Source organism: Protopterus annectens, chromosome 1.part0 (assembly GCF_019279795.1).
Source record: "Protopterus annectens isolate FY-2018-M chromosome 1.part0, PAN1.0, whole genome shotgun sequence".
Classification (NCBI taxonomy): domain Eukaryota; kingdom Metazoa; phylum Chordata; order Ceratodontiformes; family Protopteridae; genus Protopterus; species Protopterus annectens.
The window spans coordinates 1,656,646,246-1,656,668,850 of NC_056725.1; positions in this window are offsets into that span (position 1 = coordinate 1,656,646,246).

A 22,605-nucleotide genomic window follows, 5' to 3' on the forward strand; every position below is an offset into this window, starting at 1 on the left:
TTAGAACCCCCTACCTAAGTACACAGACTAGGGATCTCAGTATTTTACTCAAGAGCCATTGCACAAATATGACTTTTATAAGGTTGCAGGACACTTTATAGTGGATGACATCAACAAGGGATGTTGGAGTGAAGATATTGGGAGGCCTGCATAAAATGCATAGCTAACCATGTCCAACTGTCATTATATTAAAGCTCTGCATGCTACCAGAGTGTGCAATGTGTATTATTTCCTGTTGTGTTTTACAAGTGGAGGTGTACTTTACTTGACAGCTTTACAAACTATATGCAAACAGCTGTCCACACTACTACAAGTATTTAAAAAATGGAATGTGTATTGTCATTATAAAGATGTGTGTGCTATATAAGAAAGCATTTGTTATTTATTTCTGCAGTGTAGTTGATATATTTGTGAACAAGCACTGAGAGACCAAGTTTGTGTATGTGGGGATGGTAAAAGATGACTGCAGTCCACATATGTGTTTTTTTAAAAAGTGCCTTCATTTTATTTGTGTTTTATATGCACATTCATGGGATGAAGACTAAATGGATAGTACACAACAGCAATACATACTATGGTACAGTTTTCATAGTGTACCACCGAAGAGTGGGGTTGTACGGATGATGGCAAAGTATTTGCCCATACGAGATACACATTTCTACTGCTTTCCCTGTTTGTACATAGTTAAGTGACAAACAAACTCAAGCCTCACTGATAAAATTATGAGAGTTCTGAGTGCTAAGTGTAAGAAACACACCTGCTGCTTAGATGACTTGGTGGCAGCAGGTGTACATGCATTAACACATTTCTTTTGGAGCCCAGATGATATAGGCTTCAAATCCAGGTGTATGTAATAGTTTTAAAGAAGCACTCATAATGCAATTAAATAATCCTTTATACTACATTCACTGTGTGTTAGGGTGTGTTGCCTTAGCACAGAATGTTTTCATGTTGCCCAATAGAATTAACAGAATGTATACGTTATAAAAATTGTTGACTGTCTACTTCCCCTCTACAAGTGTTCTAGACCTGCAGGTGCTGGGCAATGTTGCTAACCACCATCTATGATGGAAAGCAAAAAATGCAACAATGTATCCTTTCTGAACTTAAGAATGTCTACAGGTGTTCTGTCTGCTTCATGTGTGGGTCATTAGCCCAGGTTTGTATGATGGTAAGTGTTCCACAAACTAGACAAGTAAAGCTAAACTTGTTTTAGATTTGTGAGTAGTGTTTATTAGGTTTCATTCGTTAAAGACAAAGGTGGAACTTGAACCCTGTTCTACTGATAGTATCACTGTTTGGGCCAACGTGTTTAGCAGATGTGCTACATACACAAGTGATTCCCAAGTGTAGTTGATGTACTGGTAATCAAAGAAGTACTTTGCATGACATTTATTTTGTTTCTCCATTTCCCGTGTTTTTGCTAAGCCACATACCACACAACTACTTCCGTTAAAAAAGAAAAAAAGAAAATAGGAAGAAAAGAAATGTATTAAATAAACAACACTACAAAATTTATGTTAGTATACATGAAAGATATTTATATAACTCTGGATTTGAACTTTCATACCAATGAAGCTTCAAAGCATGGCATGAGTATCTTATCATTCTTTGCCATAGAAACAGCTTTGCAACAGAGGATGGCAATCATTGTGCATTCAAGCAACTGCAACATCATTTGCATTATTAACAAGACATATAACAGTTGTACACTTCTGAGATGTTTATACAGGTATTAATTTCAAATGCAGTGCAATGAGTGATCACACAAACATTTGTGATGTTTGCTTGCAGAAATGCAGCTCATTTTATCTCTCTGTGTATGTTGCTCATTCTTCTCTTATCTGACAAGTAATCCGAGACATGCAGTCTGTAAGAAATTTTGTATCATTGATCTTAAAATGCGAAAATGCGTGAGAATATTAAATGGCAGTCATATACAGCTCTCAACAAATGCTGGGGAGGTTGGATGTTACCAAACAGAAACTGTAAAATGAGTGCTGCTTCCTTGCATTTAAAACCTTTATACAATTACTTCTACACTTTGTTAAGTCTAACCTGACTAACTCACCCACTGGAGGTAAGGGAGTCTGAATTGCTGGTGTGTTTTCTTTCTACCTACCAGTAATCATTCACAGTTGCAATCCATTAGCAACAAACACTGAGGTAGTACCCCACTATGTTTACATCTGCTACATGGATCCATGAATTTGGGATTCAGCAATTCTACTGAGTTTGCACCTCATGTGCATCTTCACCATCCTCACAGGCCTGAATCTACACTATAAAATGGGAACCATGTAGCTAGGGAACCTGAATATGAGGAGACTTGTTTATGTGGATAGTACAGAAGAAGAGTGCTATTACTTTGGATTTACCTGTACAGAAGATTATCAATCTTAATATTATATGATTGCATTTTTCAGTTATATACTGGATATGCTCAGATGTAACTTAGAAAAATATTTTTATATATGCATTAGCAAACTTTTATCTGTATGCACTTTAATAGATTACTGATGGCATAGACATTTTGTCAGGGCAGTTTACTTTCTCAGATGCACAGCCTTATTAACTTTAATCACAACTGCTAATGTTACAACTGTTTCTCTTTGCACTCTTCTGTTCTTATTTCAGTGAAATGTAAATGTCCAATATTGTCAAAGGCACAGGGGTGTTAGCCTTCTAGGATGGGCCATAGACACATCCAGGGTAGTGATGGCCACAGGTAGAGGTGACTGGCAATTGCATAAAATTGAATACTCTGTGGTAAATGTGTATGCATGTTTTTGGGACAGCTTATTTGATAACATTTATGACAGTTCACTAATACTTGTGGTTTTTGGGGTGGGGAGGCAATTTCCAATTATGTGCTGGCACAAACAAAATTGTTTGTACAGAGGTTTGCTTTGCTATTTTTACTCTCCTTGTTTTGCATCCACCACATACATCCTTTTTTTATATTTGAATATCTTGAATGTTTTTTGTTTCTCTGGTGGGCAATATTGGTAAACAACTTTTATTCATGTGATATTTATGTGTATTATCCTTTTGTGTTTTATGCCACCTAGGACTATGGCACCCAGGCATCACCAAACTCTACAAACTCCCTTCAGTGACCCTGAGAATGATTTAATTGTTCAAGCATTTAGGTGACATGGTGCCTTTCTGCTTGACAGAGGATATGGAATATGTCTGGAGGAATGCAAATTTGGCAGCAGATAGTGGAGAATGTCAGCAGTGTTGGGGGACACAGCAGGTGATATGATTAGGTGCAGCATAGGGCCACTGACATGATTTCATCAGCCTGGAGGAGAGCAGCTGCAGTGGTCCATGGACAGTTGGCTACTGGGAGGAGGGGGGCTGCTACAGATCCACCATTGACACCAAATGAAAAGTTCCTGTCCACTGTCTGGGATCTAAAGAGCTCAGCAAAAAGTGCACAACAGCAGGTGATTGATGTTGATGCTGTTGTTTCAAGGAGGATGAGTACGCCCCAGGAGGAACTTCCAGGTGGGCTTACCTATCTCAATTGTTAAATATCTCTTGTATGGTAAAATATCAACAACAATACTTAAGTTTATATAACAATTTTTTTGGAGGGGACTAGTTATCGATTGATATAGTTAACAACACATGCTAGTTCATTACACATGGACTTGAGGTAGACATGTCATCCATGTTTTTGTTAAATGTATTGTTAATGGACATATAAAAGGGCAACATTTTTAAGCCCCTGCATTACTATTAGTTGTGATGATGGTGTTCTTACCTTAGTCTTAACTTCTTCCAAGCCCATCCTCCCTAGAATCTCTTGAGTCACCTGCACATGATAAGCCAAACATTTTATTTCAATAATGCTGTGCAGTTATTTTATCTGATTGAGTGTCAGAACTGTGTGTGTGTATTGACGTACTGTCTATAATAGTGGCACCACTTTTAGTTTGTTAGCATATATTGAACTATAGTAGAGTAGCCATTAATATTTTCTGTGTTTGTTATTTATTATCACAGATTATCCTGACAGCAGAAGTGTAGGACTCTTACGACTTGATGTCAGAGTATCGGCAGACTCTGATGATGATGCTGGACAAACAGAGGCACAGTTGGGGGGAGCAGAGTTTAAATCTGACACTGAGGTTGACATTCAGCCATTCCCCTGTAATTCCATTGGGTACAGCCAGTAGGCCTACGCTAACACATTCCAGTGAGCCCTCAGATGTTGGACAGGTGGAGGGTGAGACACTTGATCATGGTAGTGTGATTACTGTGGCTTCAGTGCCTGTTGGCTCTGGCTTTAGCCAAAGTGTAGGTGAGGTGCTATGCAGGAAGGTTATTAGGGGTGCTCAGAGGAGGCCTGCTGCCCATTGTCCAGCTGATCCAGGTGTGTCTTTGTATGGCACTCAACCTATGTTTAGGGCCATCATGGAGGCACAGGAAAGTTCCAATAAGGCCTCGAAAGAAATGCTTAGAGTTGTAGATGTGGCACAGGCTGACATTCCTAACTGCCTCCACCATGTTGGCAATTCAAAGGATCGAATGAAAGATAAGTTGGAATGGGTGGTGTTTGCGATGGAACATCTGCTGGAAGGGGGACAGCATCCACATGGGAGTAGGTCAGCCACATCATCTGATGTTAGCCAATGTGGCTGTGCCTGATTATGTTTCCATAGTGGCACTACCCTCACTGCTGCATAAGTTTTAGAGTTGTTCACACCCAGATGTGGCAGGACATGGGGTTGTGGTCCTGGGTGTACTCATGAGAAGATCTCATTCAGCAGACATAAGTCATGTTCAGGTAGTACCAGTGCATCTGACTGTGAGGTAGATGTGCCAGTGCAACTCCTGGCAGAGCCAGTTCTCATGGTCAGGTATGACCACAATGAACTATCACCTCTACCATGCATGACACCTGTCTGACATACCAAGATGTAGAGCTAGCACAGAAATTGGCTGTGTTCTTGCAGACACTCATACACCAATTTCACCTGAAGTGCCCATAGAGACATGCACACACACACACACACACACACACACACACACACACACACACACACACACACACACACACACACACAAAACAGTTACATGTCTCACTGGTGAGGCTTAAAGCTCATTTTGTCTTAGTGGGCATTTGATACTTTATCCAAAGGTCTGCCTGTTTTTCTTTCTTACTCACACATAGTCACTTATCTTTTGCATCAGCCTAGGCTTCCTGCCCCCCCATATCTGTCTTTTGGATTCAGGAATACATAAGCATTGTGTCTGATGCTCATGGTGTATAGCTGTCTTAATGGTTAGTATATCTGTATTTGTGGTGCTGTTTGCTACTTTTTTACAGGTTTTGAAATGTGCACATGACTCCCCCACTCTTACAGCAATAAAGCTGGACCAAGCCATAAATAATAGTGTGACAAAGGCTGAACAATAGGGAGACTTTATAAATATTTTGGTCTTACAAAGTTAGACAGTTGATAGAATCAAACAGTTTTTGCATCAGTATTTTTAAGTATCTTTTGAGCATTATGAATTCTGAAACTGAAATGTGTCATTAATTTCTAACTTCTGTCTTTAATGATTTCCCAGTACAAAAGTATGAGGCCAAAATGAGGATATTCGGTAACTATCAGTACTTTTCAGAGGTATGACTGTATGAATCTTTGATGCCTGAGGCCTATTACTTGATAAAGGACACATGTATTCACATAGGTCACTGCTGTTACATGTTGAAGTCATTGCTGTTCAAATCACCCACCTTTTACTTACTTACATTACCAAGTAACATTTTGCAAGGATATGCCATTCATTTGTATTGTTACACATTTTTTAAATATTCAGGGTTCAGTGCTTACCTTATAAATCTGGCAGTTGCTACAGTTTTAGTTCAGGGTTGATTTTGTCTAAATCTAGGAGTACACAGCTATTACATGGGTAGGTAAAGGTTGTGAGCATTGACTGGCATCAATGTTACTATATGTATGTGTATAGGAGGAAGGTTTTAGCCCCTTAGGTGGTGACTGAGTGTGCTATGCATTGCCTCTTAGCCAATGAGAGGGCATATTGAGCATGTCTACATCTGCCTACACCCACAGCAGCTGCTAGTTCCCTCTCTGACTTCTAACATTTGTATGGCTGTGGTGATCTTGCCAGTGGTGGTGAAATGTGTGCCCTTCCCCTTGTTGATCCTGCTAAAGCTAATTTCTGAGGATGATGTTGTGAAGCATGGCACAGACAGAGAAGATTTCAGTACATGTGCATGCATTGTACTGCAGGGCTCTACCAGATGTATCTAGGCACCTGGACTGTGACTTCAGCAGCCCAGACACATGCTCAGTGTTTTTTTCTGGTTTGATCATATGCCTCATTTACGCATTCTTCATTTGGTGTGTGTGCATTTATGATGGGTGTCATCAGCCATGGTTCTAGTGCACAACCTGCATGCCCCAGAAAATGACACTGTGGGATAGTGCCCCTAGTAAACATCTGATGCATTTGGGAATATTTCCAGATATATGAGTCATGTTAACTGCCAGGTTGCCAGCACACACATTCAAGATGATTCCATTAGCATTACTCATGACTTGGCAGTTAATGGAGGGGAAGCCTTTCTATTTATGTCGACCCTTCCTTGTTCCCCAGGTGATGCTTTGATTTCTATATGTATACAGTCTATGGCACCCAGTACTTCAGGGTAGTGTGCTACAGAACAGAACTTGTGCATAGTTCTGGATCTGTCCTCAGGAGTAAGAGGAAAATATATGTAGTCACTCGCATGATGTAGCATAGCATTCAGGAATTTATGGGGATTCCTGAATACTGATGCCTGTGACACCCCCAACATGTTCTCTGTTGGTCTCTGAAAGGTTCCTGTAACTAAAATTCAAAGTGCTACACATACCTTTGTCTCCAGTGGTATTGCTTCCCCCTCAGTTTGCCTTGGGTCTAAGTTGAGGATGACAGAGGTTGCAGAGTTCCTGTAGTGTGTCTATATCCACCCTGAAGTGGTCTACAATTTCCACCTCATGTAGTTTGTGGTAAGTTAAACAGGGTCTAAAAACTCTTCCCCATCTTGGTTGTGGTCTGATAGCAGCAGCATAGACTTCAACCTGTTGCACATACACATGAATTAAAGCAAAAGCAGCCCTTAATATTCTTTCTATGTAGACTCCTTTCTGTGGATGTATTCCAGTAGGTTTTTGGATTCACTGGGAAAATCAGTACTTATTCTACGCAGATGCTTTATAGCTTGTTGAATAGCTCCTCCATCTTGAATTGGTTGATTGGCATACAGTTCAGCAGCTTATGCTGTAATTAGCATACCACAATATTTACCATGTCTGTGTGACTCTACACACAGTTTAGAGCTGCTTACTGAATCTAAAACAGTGTGTTATTGTGCATCATAGCACAATGTACACATGATCTTAACAGATCATGTAGGCTTTATTGAATCCAGTCCATCACTGGTATGATTATATCTCAAGCAAAATGTACATGATCCCAGCTAATTTTGCAGCACTTGAACACAACCAAGTACGAATCATGCATAAGCTTCTACTCTGTCCCGGGAATATATCATGCACCGTATATTTCATAATTTACGGTATATCTGTTACTTTCTGTAGTTTATTTTATAAGCACTATGTGATAATTCTTTGCATTATTACCGTAGTTGTCTAGTTGCTGGTAAATACCCATGGTTTAAAGCATGCTATTTTTGTATTTATCTCACAGTGCCTTGAGTCGAATAGCTTTCATACAGCTAACACACTGTAATTCTTTAAACATTTAGACATTGTTTATTTACTATTTGATAACCAAGTGACTATACTAGTCAAAAGATCCTTTCCAGCCAGAAGCTGGTCTCTTAAGAGCAAGTCGTTCAATAATAAATTATATACATGCAATATACATTTTATAAAACATTTACATACAACAGGATTGAAAGTAATTCAAATTAGCAAAAAAGCAGTTCCCAGCAGGATAATTGTGAGAATGTAGCTACAGACTAACACAGATGCAACAGCAACTGTATGACTAATAAAGCGGCAACTACAGTATTATGACCACCAACAATGTTGTAATGTACCAGAAACTGAACACAAATATTTACAATCAGTTTTTTGGAAATTAATTTGTGATAGATCTGTTATAAAAGATAACTGGAAGTTGTTTATGACATATAGTAATAATAATAATAATAATAATATAACAGGTTTCTATAGGCTGAGAGCATCACATATTACAGCACTTATTTTGTTCTTCTGGGTTAATAACAAAAGTTTTAGTAGGGTGCCTATAGATTAGTTGATGTGCCTTAGGTTCACAGGTTCATAGGTATATACTAGGCTAATGACTACTTAGGCCTTTACAAACCTAGTCATGCAATCCAAATTTATCCCACAAATTATATGTTTTAGACACTTATATAGGGTTGATTGTTAGTTACAACATTATTTAAAGACTGTCTGTGTCCTTCAGAGATACAAGTGCCAGATCAACACCTATATCACTAGGTGGGTTGCAAACTGGCTCACAGATAGAACCCACAGTGTGAAAGTAGTTGACTCCAAGTCAGTCTGTTCACCAGTCACAAGTGGAGTCCCACAGGGTTTGGTCTTGGGTCCTCTCCCGTTTGGTATCTACTTCTCTGAAGTTCAGGCCAACACAAAGGAACTCTGGCTGACAAAGTTCACAGACAATTGCAAGTTGAGAGCTATTATTAACTCCACAAGTGATGTTGACATCCTACAGAAAGGCCTCAATGAGACCAACGACTGGTGCCAGAACCATGGCCTTAAGCTCAATGCCAAAAAATGTGTCATCATCCCCTTTGGGAAAAAAAAAAACAGTTCCTTGAATTACCACATTGATGGTAGTCCACTGAACACAGAAGGCATTATAAGAGATCTAGGAACAAAGGTTGGCAGCAACCTCTCTTTTGGCCACCACATTGCCACTGCGGTCAGAAAGTCATCCTATGTGGCACTATGTGGCACATCTCATTACTAAGAGTTTTGCATCCAGGAAGAAAGAGGTCATTGTCTCCCTCTACTCTTCCCTCATTAGGCCAATCATCAAGTGCAATTCCCCATTTGGCATGTACCTCACTAGACACCTGCAACAACTGGAGAGGCCACAAAAGTACCTCACAAAGAGGATCCTAGGCCTTAAACATTTGTCCTATATGGACAGACTCAAAAACCGCTAACTATTCTCTGTCTCATATTGCCTACTTAGAGGTGATCTCTGCTTGACTTACAAAGCCATGTCTGACCCAGCTCTATTATAAATGCTACAGCTAAAGAAATCCCTATCCCACCACACCACAGCTCCAGAGACCTCAACCTCATTACCACAATTAACAGAACATGCTGGAGAGACAGGTTCATAATCCAGAGACTGCCCATGGAATAGACTTCCATTACATGTCAAGCAGAGCACTTCACTGGCCATGTTCAAGAGGAATCTTGATGAGTGGATGGGAAATAGAAAATTCACCCATGGGATCATTCCAGTGGCTCTACTCAACAGAGGCACTAGGAACTAAGGTCGGGTGGCACAATGCCAGGGTAATCCTATGGGCTAGGCTTGTAAAGGCTTCAGGACCATTAGCCTAGTACACACCTATGAAACTATGAACTTATGAAACAGAGTGAATTTTCGATTTCTCATCCAATGGTCAAATTTATGCCTAAGTAGGGTTACAAGGGACTTTGTTTCATATGGATGGGGAGCCTGTTCCAGAGAAAGAGAATTCTCTGAGATACATATCTGTTTCTCCAACATGCCTTGTTTATGTCACAAGTAAAACTTAGATCTTTAGCTCTAGTAGTTTTGATGCTGTTTGTTTTGCAGATGTGCAAAAGGATTATTGAGCAAGGTCCAGAGATGTTTTGTATGCCAGGCATAGATCGCCTTTCAGTAGTCATACCACAATTTCTAAAACCTTGCGGCAACTTCTTCAATTCAAATAAAATGTTTGACATAGAAATATGCCTGGCAAGTGATATGATTTTGAATTTTGGCTGTATCCAGAAATATCTTTTGTTACAAATATATTTAAGTTAGACTAAAAGGCTCACATTGCTTAGTGATTGTGCAGAGCATTTGTAATGTACTTCATGCAACATTCATTCTGAAAATGCTGCGGTATTAAATGTTGGACATTGGACTGGTCAGAAGGGCATTGTATTATACTTTTTATACTTAAATAATGATCAACTGTGCATCACACTTAGTTGCTTAACTGTATGTATAAATACAGTCATTTTTTACTAATGCTTCAAAAAAGGTTTATTAGCTGCAGTGGTGGTGCTGCGGTAGCGTTGTCGCCTCACAGTATGACATTGTTCCGTTCGATTCTCAGCTAGAGGGTCTTCTGTGTAGAGACATGCGTGAATGGGCATACCTTCATTGAAGGTTGTGCGTCAGAGCTGGCAACTCGGCATGTAAAAATATACTGCCAATCATTAGTGGACCAGAGTTCTGCTGTGGTGACCCCTAACCGGGAAAAGCCGAAAGATTGACAAATTGACTTAAAAAAAGGTTTATTATGTACCCAGCATATCTTGGAAAAAAATATTTATACCTTTTCCTGCTTCAAGAAAGATTAGAAAAATATCAGAGTCTTTTCTAAAACCGTAACTCACAGGACTTTAATAAACACATACACACACACACACACACACACACACACACACACACACACACACACACACACACACACACACACACACACACACAAATAAACTCAGAGCTAATTAACTTTCCTAGCTTAGCAGCTCTATCTTGTTATTGCAGTGAAGAAATTTGCTGTGCAGCCTGAAATACAGTTTAAATTAGGTAAGGTATAGAGTACAGTGGTAGGCTTTTAATTGGGTCTTCCTTGATTGTTTGCTTCATCTATTGAAGATATAAAGCCTGTCTTTATGTCTGGCATATAAACTTAGCAGAACATAAAACCTAAAGGCTTCTGTCTCAGGAGGTTGGGGGAATCATTTCTTTTTCAGTTAATGAGCTGAAGGAACTAATGCCTGTTTGCATCAGGGAATACAATTAGTTGCTCACATGTGGATTTAAGAGTCAAATTTGTGAATAAAGCAACTAATTCCTCAATTAGTACATCTAGCACAGCCTTGAATGTTAAAATGCAACTACAAAATAATGTCTTAAATAACTGCAGAGACACTGGTAAGAATAATTCTTTATTTTACCTCTATGTGTTATACGTTAAGCCTTAAGCAACAGTGTTCAAGAGTGGCTAAACTGTGTTAACTAGTAATGACTATTAAATGTCAAGATTTTGAAAGAAAGTAATAAAACAGAAAAGTGGGAGTGTGTAGTTTTCTGCTACATTAACTTTCATGGATTCTTAAAAGTATCAGCTTTAAATTTGCTGTCTCAGTCCTATAACAGACAGTGCAATGGTGCAGCAGTAGCGTTGTCACCTCCCAGCAAGAGGTTCTCCAGTTTGATGCTGGGGTGCCTTCTGTGTGGAGTCTGCATGTCCTCTGTGTGTCTTTGTGGGGTTCCTCCCACATTATAGACATGCATTTGGAGCATTTCTCCCTGGGCCTCTGCTGAAAATTGGTTTTGTTCCAAGTTAGACTTTCCCAGTTAAATGAATAACATTTATTTTGTACCACTTGCATATTTTTTTTCTTTTTACAAACTGACTGCTGCTAGTGTGGCACACAGATAGCCAGCCATCAAGAGACAAAGCTTCTGGCACTCATTATGGTGCTCTTTGGTAAGTGATATTGACTTCACACATTGCATTTTATTTATTTATTCATTTTTATCATTGTTTATTTATTTGCTAGCTGGATAGGTGGGCTGGTCGAAAGACCCATTTTAGTCATGACACTTGTTCTTTAAGTGAATATGGTAAATGTATACTGACACCTTGAGTAATGGCTAAATCTTGCCATACCCTTACTGAGCTTTACTTTGTATAGCAACAGATCACCATTACTGTTACGGGCTACCTGGGATTCCACTGCCGCACAGATTGAACCCAATGCCATTCACTACAAAACTTGAGAAAAACATTATTTTGCATGTATTCTCACAAAAAGTTCCAACTGAGGGTCAACAGCAACTTTGCAGCATTGACTCCATCCTTTCCAAAATGTACAGTATCCTGTCACCAAACAGTGAAAATTAATAAACTAAATTCACAGTTTGTTGTCTACCCTTAAAGTAAGTCAGCATTTAAATGACAAATTAGTTCTGACCAAAAGGGCAGACATCACATTGTAGGAGCACCAGTAAAAATACTTAAACCCGTAAGCAAATAATAAACCATCAGCTGCATATATTCAAAGTTAAATATTACATATATTTGCTTAAAATAATTAATAAAAGCAGTTACTTTCAGAATAAATATGTAAACAGCACAGCCGTGGCTTAAAGAACAGAAAACATTCAGATATTTATAAAAAAGCCATCTAACATCTGAACTAGAATGTATTTGTGTCTGCCTGGAATATATGCCACACCCTTACTTCCCTTGCTTTTCAGACTAAAATGAAATTTTCAATTCCTTGCAGGTATTGTACTGTGATTATTTTTTGTCTAGCTTTGAAGATCAAAATAAATGTTCAAATCCATTCAAAAGTGTATAATACAGCTTGAGCTCTGCCAAGTAAATGATCCAGTAAGAAAATTTCAGCAACTTCCTTAACTTTCTGAATCTTGTGTAACATGTTTTTTTAAATTACTTGTCCCTCTATTAATAAGTTTTAAAGCCAACAGAATTTTCTATGGCTCAGTCTGAATTTTAGAAGGAGATAGCTGAGACTCAGAAAGGGTTGCCATCATTGGTAAGCCTTGACACAGTCTACAAATCACTGGTGCTGACTCTTTCCAGTACAGATACAGGCCCACCACAGTGATTCTGAATGGACAAAAGGATCACTCCAATCCCCTTCTCCAAACCAGTGCTACATGCTAATTAGGCATTTTTGGGGAGTGGTCTGTGGTAATTAGCTGCACAGTCTCCCCAGAAATGCCTGCAGAAAAGGATTTGTAAAGCTGATTGATTCAGAAAATCTCTCCGCTACATAAAGTAATGTGACCAGCCATGTTAGTGAACACTGGCTGAAAATCTGTGTTTTCTCCATTGTATAAAGTGAGAGAAACTGCATAAAAGGAAAGATCAGGTAAGCTGGGGAGGTAGTAATGGGGGTTTGTGTGACTGCTTCTATATTTGTGGCAGCTTGTGTGCATAGCTGTAGAGGTGTGATTTGTCTGAGGTGAGAGTATGTGTGTGTGTGTGTGTGTGTGTGTGTGTGTGTGTGTGTGTGTGTGTGTGTGTATGTGTGTGTGTGTGTGTGTGCCTGTGCGTGTGTGAGTCTACAGGTGTGCAGAAGGATAGTTACTTAGGGGATAGGTAGAGTAGGTGTGTATATGACTGAATAGATAAGTGTGTATGTGAGTGTGATCAGGTGAAGGGGTGAGTGAATGTGTGTGTGTGTGTGTGTGTGTGTGTGTGTGTGTGTGTGTGTGTGTGTGTGTATGTGTATATATGTGTGTGTGTGTGTGTGTGTGTGTGTGTGTGTGTGTGTGTGTGTGTGTGTGTGTGCATATGTGTATGTGTATGTGTGTGTGTGTGTGTGTGTGTGTGTGTGTGTGTGTGTGTGTGTGTGTGTGTGTGTGTATGCTCGTGAAAGGGAGCACTAAACACCCGGGTATTTTAACTATTACTCTAAACAAGTTTCTAAACTGAAAAAAAGTTAGTTTAACAACAGATTTTGTAGCATGAAACCAATTCTCAACAATAAGAAGTATGAGGAGAAATACTAGACACCAGGGACACTAAGCCACTTACAAAAGTAATTGCACAACAGGATGGCATTGCTAATTATTTTCTGTATAATAAGAAGTTTGAAACTCTAATGTCTGGCATTACTAACTGACTGTAATTGTCCACAATTTATGAGGGACAGGGCAATTATAAGAGGCAAAATCAGGGGCATTGTGTAAACTCAAGGACATTTGAGAGGTATGGTGTGTGTGTGTGTGTGTGTGTGTGTGTGTGTGTGTGTGTGTGTGTGTGTGTGTGTGTGTGTGTGTGTGTGTGCGATATCCTTCTAAATTTCCATAGATTAATAAGCAGAGCCTGTAATATAGAGGGGGCACTAGACGCCTGGATGTTTAAATATTATGCCAAGCCATGTAAAAAAGATTTTACAGCATAAAGCATTTTCTGAACAATAAGAAGTAAGAGGAGAACATTAGATACCAGGAACACTCTTTAAATATTAATGTCATCATAGGATCATAGGAGGTTACTAGGCTAATGGCCATGGGGCCCTTACAAGCCTAGCCAAGGGTTTATCCCCAAAATGAAAACTCAGTCAGCACTTGTCACCCCTGTCAATGAGGGACACAGGTGAAACTCCAGGAACAAATTTGTGGTTTCCCATCCACTCATCAAGGTTGTGTTTGAAGAGGGTCTGTTTGATGTGTATAGAAAGTCTATTCCAGAGATGGAGCAGCCTCTGGGAGACAAGCCTGTTTCTCCAGCAGGTTTTCTTGATGTCACATATTAGATTCAGGCCTTTTGAGCAGGTAATGTGCAAGGAGTTAGACTTATGGATATGGAGTATCTCTAGTAGGGAAGGGTCCGAGATTGCCTTGTAGGAGAGACACAGATCACCTCCGAGCAATCTGAATGAAACCGAGTATTATGACTGTGATTTGAGCCTGTCCATACAGGACATGTGTTGGAGGCCATGGATTCTCTTTGTGAGGTATTTCTGTGACCTTTCCAGTTGGTGCAGATGTTTGGAGAGGTACATACCAAATGGAGAATTCTACTCAAATTATTGGTCTAATGAGGGTGGAGTATAGAGAGGTAATAACCTCCTTTTTTTCTGGATGTAATCCCTTTACTTATGAGATGAACCAAGCAAAATGCTTTTCTCACCACTGCTACTACATGATGGTCAAATGTGAGATTGTTATCACCCTGAGTACCCAGGTCTCTCACAATAGGTTGTTTGTTTAAGGGGTTGCCATTGATGTGGTAATCAGTAGGGGCCATGTTTCTGCCGAATTATATGATAATACATATTTTTGCATTTAGCTTGAAGCCATGACTTTGGCACCAGTCATTAGTTGCTGTTAGACTCTCTTGCATCTTGTTAATATCATTTGAGGAGTCAATGACAGCAACTACCTTACAGTCTTTCACAAACTTGGTCAGCCAAAGGCCTTTTGTCCTTGCTTGGACCTCTGAGAAGTAGACCCCAAACAGTAGGGGTCCAAGGAGAGATCTCTGGCAAACTCTACTAGTGGCGGTTCTGCTATCAGAGGTGGAGGTGCCTATTTTGACCTTGAGGGTCCTGTCGGTGAGCCAGTTGGCCACTCACCTGATGAGATGGGGATTTAGGCCAAGTTGTGCTAGCTTTTCGATGATGCCCAAATGGGGGATTGTGTCAAAGGCCTTGGCCAAGTCAAGGTAAGCTGTATGTACCAACTTTCTCTCATCCAGGGCCTTGGTGACAGTCTCAAAGAAGTCAACCGGGTTCAGCAGCCAAGATCTGCCCTTGACGAATCCGAACTGGGTGGTGTCAAGTGTTTGGAGATTGCCTATGTCCTTGTTTATGAAATATATAATAATATGCTCCATGGCTTTACAGATCAGACTTGTCAAGCTAATGGGGCAATAGTTTCCAGGGTCAGTAGTGCCGCCACCTTTGTGCAAGGAGATGGCAATGGCAGTTCTCCTCTCTGCTGGAATGAAGCCTGTTCTTATCTTTGGTTGAATAGAATGCTCAATGGCGAAGCCAGTTCTTGCTGGAGATGATGCAGAATACAGCCTTGGACACTATCAGGTCCCTTCCTTATGCTCCTTTCCTTGGATAGGGCCTCTAACACTTTATCTATGGAGATGTGAGGTGCAGGATAAGTATCGGGGATGTCAAAAAAAGGGCCTTTGGGGGGGACAGGGCAGTGAAGTTCTGCTAGCAGATTGGCTAAATCAACAGGATCAGTGTAAGTGATACTTAAGTACTAATTCGGAACAAACCTGGGCTTTGCCATTGAGGTTCCTGATGTAACTGAAGAAGGCTTTATGGTTTCCTTTTGTTTCAGAGGCTATTTTTGATTCATAATTGGCTTTGGAGGTTTTCACTAGTGATCTAATTTGTTTGTTGAGGCTAAGGGCATTTACCCTTGGACAACAGTTTCTTCCTTTTGTTGTAAAGCCTGTTGATAGAGGATGTCCACCAAACAGGTTTGTGTTTCCTGGAGGAGCAGGTTTTAGTTCTGTTGGGTATGGCTGAGTCCATGAAGTTGTACAGGCACTCTTCAAATATTCCTCTTAAGTCAAGTCATTTGAAAGTTAATACAATTGCAGGATTGTACCACTAAATATTTTCTGAATAATAATAAGTATGAAACTCTAATGTCAGCCATTAGTGACTGTAATCGTCCGTGATTTATGAAGCAGAGGGCAATCATAAAAGGCAGAATCAGGGTTGTCTGTGAAATCAGGGACATTTGAGAGGTGTGTGTGTGTGTGTGTGTGTGTGTGTGTGTGTGTGTGTGTGTGTGTGTGTGTGTGTGTGTGTGTGTGTGTGAGATTGAATGAAGTGAGTGCCTGCGTCAATGTGATGCATGAGCTGTCAGTGGTGATTACCACTAGTGGAAACATCAGACTATTCAGGCACATGTAAATTAGCTGATAATTTGGGTCTTTCCTCATTGTGGCTAATCATGCCTCAGAATCACATTTTCCAAGAGGTTTGGCGGCAGCAGTTTACATGTACTTTTAGGTTGTTTCTGAATCTGAGCTGACACCTTTTTTCAGGTTACAGACTTTAGAGCGGGAGAGAGAGTCTCAACAAGCTGCTGTCCAGATGAGGCATTTCCATCATGTAAGTCATGCAATGTAAGCAGAATTCTCTAGTAGCAGACTTTTTAACAGTGCATGCATTTGCATATTCAAGAAACAAGACTTAGTGTCACTTTCAAATTGTTTCATTTTTTTCAGAGGCAAATGTAATTATATACTATTTTATTACTTTTTTGTAGTCGACTTTATTGAAATGGAAAGTACAATACAGACTCATTTACTTTTAGTTTTTAAACCTTTTGTGCATTTTTATCTGATACAGATTAGCTCACTTTTCTTGCATTTTCCTCATGAAAAAAAGGCAAAGTTTTTTCCAGTTCATTAAATATCTCCTCGTATATCTACATTATTTCTAGAATAAAGGAAGTTTTGTTGAGAATCCCTGAAGATGCAAGGCTTGAGAGGAAATATATATTTCATGTCACACTCACCATATTCTTCTTTTTGAAAGACCCTGTGAGGTTTTTTTTTGTTTTTGTTTTTTATGACAAGCTAAAACACATTTTCATTTCTTCTTCTTATTTATTTATTTTTTTTATGACAAGCTAGAATACATTTTCATTTTTTTTACCTGGCATCTCTTTGCTCCGCTAGATAACCATAGATATGGAAATAAGGTATATAAGGGAATCTGGTGGTGGAATGCAGAAGTGCAGGAATTTATCAAAAGAAGTAAAGAGTGCAGGCAGAAGTTGGAAACAGAAAAGCTGGACCACACCAAGAAAGAATACTGCTTGGCTAACAAAAGGATGTAAGAGAACAGCTGCAATGGCAAAAAAATAAATAAATAAAACTGGGAAATAATTCAGCAGTTGGTACAAATAAGCTATATCAGGTTGCAAGGCAATGACAGAAAGATAATAAATATAGTCACCAGTCACCAGTCATAAGGGATGACAGGCCACAATCTGCTAATCAGTCCAGAGATCACCAAAGGCAGATGGAAATAACACTTCAAGAAGCTTCTGAAAGAAGAAAACTTCACAGAATCTGGACTGCCACATGCACAGTCTATGATAAAAGAGGACAAAATATGCATTGTAGATGTAGTAGGAACAGGAAAAGACCAAGAATAGCAGCAGGCTCGGATGAAGATATAACAGACATGGTCAAACTTTTGAGTGTGTTATAGGACAAATGTCTCCTGAAGGTACTCATCACAGTTTGGAGAGGGTGTATCTCACATATTTGGAGAATAAGCATTCTGGCACCAGTGTGCAAGCAAAAAAGGGAACATTCACAACTGCAGACAGTAAAACAGGTTTCAGACTCCTGTCACATTACATGAAAGTGCTTGATAATGGATATGCAGAGCAGTAGAATGCAAGATGGGAGATGAGTAGTTCAGATTCAGAACAGAATGCAGTGCAACTGATTCAATGTTTGTAGTTTGGCAAATAGTAAAGAGGTAGTTGAAGAATAGAAAAGAGTCCAACTGGGCATTCCAAGGCTTTCAGAAAGCATATAACAAGGGCTCAATTAGATTGACTTGGTAATGGTTCAAAGTTGTAGTTTGGTAGAATTAGTGCTGGCTATGTACAAGGACCCAAAGAAGTATGAGCAGTGTTGTGACTCACAGAGGGGCTGCCATTGAAAGTGGATTTCCATCAGAGTTCAGCCATGTCCTGTTAATACTGATGTAGAGCTACAATAGTAAACAGGTAAGAGGGAACAATTCAACAAAGTTACTGTATGCAGATGATATTACATTACAATAAATAGAAATGTCTGCAAATAATAGGGGACTGGAATACAAAACTGAAGGCACATATGATGAAACTGAGTATAAAAGCGATGGTCATCATGACAGCAAATGAAAGAAATCCGAAGGTGAAAATTGAGAAAGAAGGGAAAGTGTGGAAAAGATTAACAATCTTAAGTATTTGGGAGGTGTGGTCAAGGAGAGGGGAAGTCTGAATGAGGAAGTTAAAGCTACAATCAGAAGAGCTGCACCCAACTGGCACAAAGTGGCTGTGGTGGAGTATAACAGAAGAATGCAGAAGAAACCAAAGAGTGAGCTGTATAAAATGGTGATGCAGCCCATGCTTCCATATAGTATAAAAACCTAGACATTAAGGCAGAGCTGCTCAGGGTACTTGAGGTGATGGAGATGATTCTCAGATATGGGTAGTAAGATGCATAATGTGGGACTAAAGCAGAAGCCAAAGTATCCCCATTTGCAGAGAAGGTCAAGAAGAACAGCGTTATTAGTGTGGTTTAGTCATGCATGCAAGAAAGTATAAGACACCCTGGTAAAGTACAATTAAGAAAAATAGATACAAGGCAAGAGGAGACAAGGACATCCAGTCAAGAGACAGAGTGACTGTGCTAGGGAAGACCTGTGACAGTCAGGTATGACCAGTGAAGAAGACAGAAGAGTGGCTCTAAATCAAGAGATTTATTGTATTTTATTTTATTTATTGATATCTGTTTAGAGGGATAATCTGACTGAGTAAAAACTATCTATTTTCAGCAGAGGACCAGGGAAAAAAGCTCCAGAGAGTTAGATAACATCAAATAAAAGAGCAATATAGACGTAATTAAAAAAAAAGCGCATATATATATACATATATATATATATATATATATATATATATATGTGTGTGTGTGTGTGTGTGTGTGTGTCTATATATATATATATATATATATATATATATATATATATATATATATATGTGTGTGTGTGTGTCTATATATATATATATATATATATATATGTGTGTGTGTGTGTGTGTGTGTGTGTGTGTGCATATATATAATACACACACACACACACACACACACACACATACAGTTTGACAGTAGAATACATAGGATACAGTAAAGCATGACACCAGTGATGATGTAATAAAAATGACAAATATGACAATCAGTATATAGAAGATTATAAGAGGTATATTCTATTATGCTAAAAAATAATATAGAAAGCATACAAGTCCACAAAGAATGAGGAGAGGGCAGATGCTGAAGTAATGTGGAGATGGAAGGGTTATATAATATTTTATGGGTTAGAAGTTGTGTATTGGCTAGTTGATATGGGAGTTCTAACCATATGAGAGCATTCAGAGTAAAAATGAGCTTTGTGTTGCATGTTAGCTTTAAATATAGCTAACTTATTATAGCATGTCTCCAGTTGTGATTTAAGACAGATCTGGATGCTAGTCCAAACAAATGAGCCATAGACAAAAGAGGTTAAATAAGAGATACCTAGGGTAATTATAATAGAAGGAGTAAGGAATTATTTGCTGTATGTAGCAAACCCAGCTTTTGATGATTTTTTCAAGCAGTTTTGTATGTGAAGATCAAATTTTAAGGTGTTTTCTATGGGGACTCCATGCAGTCTAGTATGTCTAACTACTTCAATAGCTTTATTGTTTAGAGAACTAATGTGGAAGTTATTGTTAGCATTGTCATGAGACTTAGGAAAATAGTAATAGTTTAGTCTTTTAGGAATTAAGTAAAGTTGGTTTTGATATAGCCACAGCTGAACTGAGTAGAAAGCATCTTGAGTCATAGATTGTAGTTGTAGTGGTTTGTCAGATGAGCATCTGCATACTGAATAAGGAAAGCTGGTAGGTATATAGGATACTGATGAAAATGTTAAAGAGCAATGGACTGAGAGTAGTGACTTGAGGAACACCTGTTTTAACTAGAAGAAAATAAGAATGAGACGAAAGCCACTTGACAGATTAATATCTTTCAGATAGGTGAGTTAGAGAACCATAGGCAAGTTGGTTTGGACAGGTCAAGAGATGCTGTGACAGTTGACAAAATGTGCCAATCCCATGTGGAAATGGGAAAATGGGTTGTTGTTGAGGATGTGCTAGTCAAATTCTCATGTTCTTGTGCAAAGAACTGAGTGCTTGTTCCTTTAACATAAGATCTCCTACCATTTCAAAAGTAGTCATTTAATATCCACTCATCAAGCAATTAAAGGAAATGCTTATTGCTGCAATTTTATAACTGAGCGTTATTTACATTTCTTCTATGATCTCTACTTTTTTCAATATGCTTTGAGTCAGTTTAAAACATACAAATAAATAGTGTTGATATTTATCATAAGTCATACATGCAGTCCATCTGGCATTTTGTGCATAGGATGAATTATCTTAGCTGTAGACAGTGAAGATAAATGTTTACTTGTCATCCTCTAGTATTTTATTGCTGATTAAACATCCTTTCAAATACCTGAATAAAGTTACTAATTTCATAGCTGTTTTAGCCTTGAGAAACACTTTACTATTAACATGTCTATCTAAATAACTCCACCCCGTATTTCTATGACTTTGACAATGTGCCAGTATGTTCCGATGCTGGGGATGCGCTTGCTTTTTTCTTTCATCTTCTTATTCCTTCTCTCACTTCTGCACCTCAGACTGTTTTATTGTATTAGCTATAAGTCCAATGTGTTTCATTTTCAGCCACATATTTATTGTTAATTCAAGATGCACAATGACATAATGCAGAAATTGAATATGTTGATTTGATTGATGTTTTACAGCTGCAGCCACCACTTCTGTGTCTCCTGTTTTAGTGGACTTCTTCAACTGCACACAAGGGTGTTACCATATTTTCCATGGATATACAAGCACAGAACATACCATTGGCTTTACATTCCTTAGTCAGATGAGATACTGATATTTAGCCATATTCCACAGAACTCATCTATTTGCCTTTTTTCCACTGACCAAAAAATAAATTAACTGTTGTGCAAGATATGCTATGGTATACTTGCCTTGTGATTACAAGGGTAAATATACTTTCTGATTATCAAAACATTTTATAGGATATAGAAGTCTGATTTTGAGACCCTAGTGCAGCTACCAACTAATATCTGAGAGAGAGTTATGACCCTTAACTCCTTTCAAACATTATTTCACTCATTATGTATCACTCAGTAAGCACAAAAGTCAGTGCCAGAATGAATAGAGAAAAAACTCCAAATCAGACAAAATGCTCCAAACAATATTATGAAATATTCCATAAATTTGCAAATGTGAATACCTATATTGTTTATCCCAACTAGAGTGTGTTCTCTATTGATATTGATGTATACATCATACAAAATTAAGTGGAACTATCTTCCAGCATTTAAGTGCAGTATATTGAGCATCGTAGTTATGTACAAATTCAGTAAAAAAGACCACTGCGTGAAGTACCTTTCAGTACCGTTAAGATCTAGTCTCATGCTAGAGCATAATAACAGCCACTGCCAATCATCCCAACTCAGTGGTGAAAGCTAATGCAACTCTGAGAGTTGTAATTTACGTCACACTGCTACACTTTTTTCAGTGTGACAATGCACCATGTATTACTGCCGTTTCCTGGATTATTGATAAGCATTTCACTTCAGGAGATGGAGTGGGAGTCTGAGATATGTGTATTACAGTGTTCAGAGCTATAAAAACTCTTACAGCTCTTATGTTTTTTATCTGTAACTACTACTACATCAGCATAACTAAAGCTCCATAAATTTGAAAGAATTATGTTTGGGTCTGTCAGTTCATAATTCAGTTGTAGTGCACAGCTTGTTTAAATTACTCTCCAAAAAGTGGAGAAATGGCAGACTTGCTAAGCACCTTCCTAATATCAGAAAGGTGCTTAACAAGATTTTGTTAAGCAGTCGTGATCCCAGTTAAACTCTAGTCTTGAGCTAGATCATTAACAGTAGTTAATAGCCACTGCAGACTAGCTGGCTGAATGGAATGTTATAAGAGCTTTTAAAGCTGTTTGTACTT